At 35.8% G+C, this 3,373-nt stretch overlaps 1 long non-coding RNA gene across 1 annotated transcript; it reads right to left on the bottom strand.

Moving 5' to 3' along the window:
* Positions 1–276: 276 nt before the first annotated feature.
* LOC136483607 (uncharacterized) lies at positions 277–940 on the bottom strand. The gene is made up of 3 exons (XR_010765531.1): positions 889–940; positions 598–791; positions 277–379 (listed from the first exon to the last, which is right to left on the bottom strand). It is a non-coding gene; the product is annotated as an uncharacterized lncRNA (long non-coding RNA).
* Positions 941–3,373: the final 2,433 nt, after the last annotated feature.

Raw genomic sequence — 3,373 nt, 5'->3', positions numbered from 1 at the left:
TGAAAAAAAAGTCTACCTCCCACAACAACACGTTATTGATGGTAATGGTACCTGGTATTTTGAGGAGGGCCAATGTCCTTAATCGTGCATGGCTTTAGCCATGGCCACTGCACCTCAGTTGAGTAAGATTTTATCTACCTTGTCAATACTCCGGAAATCATTCCAAATTGTTCATTGTGATGGAATATTTGGGTATTAAGTAAGTAGTTGCGGAATCTAATAGATAACATGATGAATAACTTTTTTGCAACTCCAAGCATGTGAAAAGTATGCTTCGTTTAACTTATCTCTGCATCTGTCCTTGAAGTGAATACCAACCAAAAGACTATAATCCATGATCCTCTCCATCTCCAATAATTCACAATCTTTGTCCACTTGCCTGTAAAGAGATACAAATCATTAGTGCACGGAATACTTGGGTTTCTTTTAGTTCAGTTGTGATTTTGAAACAATTTTAGGAACATAATTCTCAATTGACAGACTGGCACATCGAACTTCCATCTATAAACTTCTGCACATATGTAGTTATTCCTAAATTGTACTAAATGGAGAAAGCAACAAACATATATATCCAGTACAATAATTTGTTGTGTCCACCTGCAGAATTCCTCAAACCAAGTTCCTGGTAGCCGGAAAATGAAATTAAGATCAAGATCCTTCAATGTGGTGTGCTCGCTAATTTGATCGATGGGTTTGTCTGTCATGCGACCATGTGAAGATCCTTTCAAATCGAAGCGCCTATGGATTGCATAGCTGGAGCAGAAAAGATTCCCCATTATAACAAACCGGACCTGTAATCCATTTCATGGCTGGTTAGAAATGTTGGATAACTCTGCGGCATCAAATTTAAAATCTGTGAATATTACAAGTTGCTGATCACAGTCTCACCTTTTTCTGGATAGCTCCTGTAAGTTTAACGTTCACACAGTGCAGACCAAAGAATTTAGTTATGTCTATCTTTTGATCTATGTAAGTTTAACCTATTTTTTTGCCACTAGTCCACCCACAATCAACCTCATTCAGATGAGGGTATGTCTATCTTTTGATCGACGTAATCACTGCCTGTTATGATGTACTCCTTCGTTCAAATTATAGTTTGTTTTGACTTTTTCAGATACATATTTTTATTATGTATCTAAACATAGCATATATCTAGGTACATGGCAAAAAAAAATATGTATCTATAAAAGTCAAAACGACATACTCCCTCTATTCCAAAATACTTGATCTTATAGTATTCAGTTGTCCTAAAATAGTTATTATTCTCAGCCCTTGTTTAGTTCGCGAAATTTGGATTTTGGGACTACTGTAGCACCTTCGTTTTTATTTGGCAAATAGTGTCCAAACATTGACTAATTAGGCTTAAAACGTTCGTCTCGCAATTTCCCACCAAACTGTGCAATTAGTTTTTCTTTTCGTCTACATTTAATGCTCCATGCACGGGCCGCAAACATTCGATGTGACAGGTACTGTAGCAACTTTTTGGATTTTGGGGTGGAACTAAACAAGGGCTCACTTCTCAATGCACATTTATCTTCTTTCAATGCACCTTTTTTTTCTTTTTCCCATGCACCCTCTATCTCTATCCCAAAATGGTAAAATCTATCTACTATTCTGTTAATTTATAACTTCCCAATTAACTTATGTCAAAGCTTACTCATCACAAGGCACCAGTGCTTTTGAAAGAATATGACACAACAGGCTGACATGTTAAATTATTCACATATGTATTTGAATGGCATTGATGTTCTTAGATCCACATTCCAGATCCAAACTATACTTCACCAACATTTTTGCCTTCAAGCAAACCGCACACATTTGTATTTGAATGACAACATGATGACATTGAATTCTTCACATTATGCGTTGCCAGGAGCTGAAAAAGAGCATTGAATTCTTCACATTATGCGTTGCCAGGAGCTGCAAAAGAGTGAGGTCACTCATATCATAAGATGGTTGTGTAGTGAAAAACAGAGGAAATGGATAGAATGGCCCTTTAGCAGGAATCAAAGACAAACATAACATATTGCGTATGTAGTTCTAGATTGGACATCAGAGAACTGAATATGTAATAAAATATCCAGAGATAACAAAGTACCTAACTACTACGAACTGATATTCACTATCGGTCCATCACTGCAGGTTGCTAGTTTGCAATCTGGCAGCCATGGTAGGGGAAAGATAGATGTTGTCCTTTTCATCACCATAACCATGACCTAAATTTAACAAAAGGCCAACCAGTAATCATCAGTTGATACCATCTTCGTCTAACACACGCGCTGCTACCTAAAGTAGTATTTTATCTTATATAATATTCTAGCATACATGCTCAAGTACATTCTTGAAAACTCAAATATAGCATTCCAAAAGAATTTTTATTTCAAAATAGCAGTTATGGTAACAAATACAAGCAAAGTGAGTCGTTCTTGACTTCTAACATCTATTTGGAAAACTGTAAAACTTTCATATGCCCTAGGTCCCTCAATTCTCGAAAAAAGAACTCAAGAAAGATGTGTGGCGTTGGAATTTTGTTTATTAGGGGGCAGATGACTTTTAAAAGTCGTTTATCTACAAAATGTCTCTTAACAAAGTCTTAGTTTTCTTCTACAAAGATAAAATCATCTTATGAGTGTACGAATTTTGAAAGTTCAGGAGATGAAACGGTATTATTTTTTAAAATGAAAGGATACAAATGTATACCTTTTGTAATTTTAATACAAAAGTATTTTAAAAAAATTGAAAGATTCCAAATAGAATCCACTGCAGAACGGTGTCAACTAGCTAGTTATCTACGGCGGGGGAAAAGTAGTACCGGCCAATTTGAAATGGTGTAAGCTAGCTAGTTAACGAAGTACTCCCACCATCCAGAAATGATAGGCCTATTAGATCAGAGGAAAAATAAAATATTATAAACTTTGACAACTATTAATCAAGTTATATGTATATTTAGGGTATAAAACTCGCATCAATAATTTTGTGTTCAAAGTGCCTTTTAAGATGATAGTATTGATTATTTTAGCAATTGATTATATACTAGTAAACGTGCCCATGCGTTGCAACGAGACCTATATGCATAGGAATCACACTCTGTATTGTCGTTAGACGAAACTTATTCTAACTCATATGGGCATGTCATATGAGTTTGGGTCACATATGAGAGGTACGAAGGACGCGACCGAATACGTCATGAAATCAGACTCTCTATTTTTTTAGATTAATCGGACTCCGCATTGATCATCGCTAAAAGCAAGTTGTTCTAACTCGTATAAGTACGGATCATATATGATATACGAAGGGCATCTAGCTAGTTATGGGAGAGGTGGGACGGAAAAATGAGGGACAAAAATTTTGCCTCTTTAATATTAGACTACAG

Source organism: Miscanthus floridulus, chromosome 9, assembly GCF_019320115.1.
Source record: "Miscanthus floridulus cultivar M001 chromosome 9, ASM1932011v1, whole genome shotgun sequence".
Classification (NCBI taxonomy): domain Eukaryota; kingdom Viridiplantae; phylum Streptophyta; class Magnoliopsida; order Poales; family Poaceae; genus Miscanthus; species Miscanthus floridulus.
This window is presented reverse-complemented; position numbering and strand designations above follow the sequence as displayed.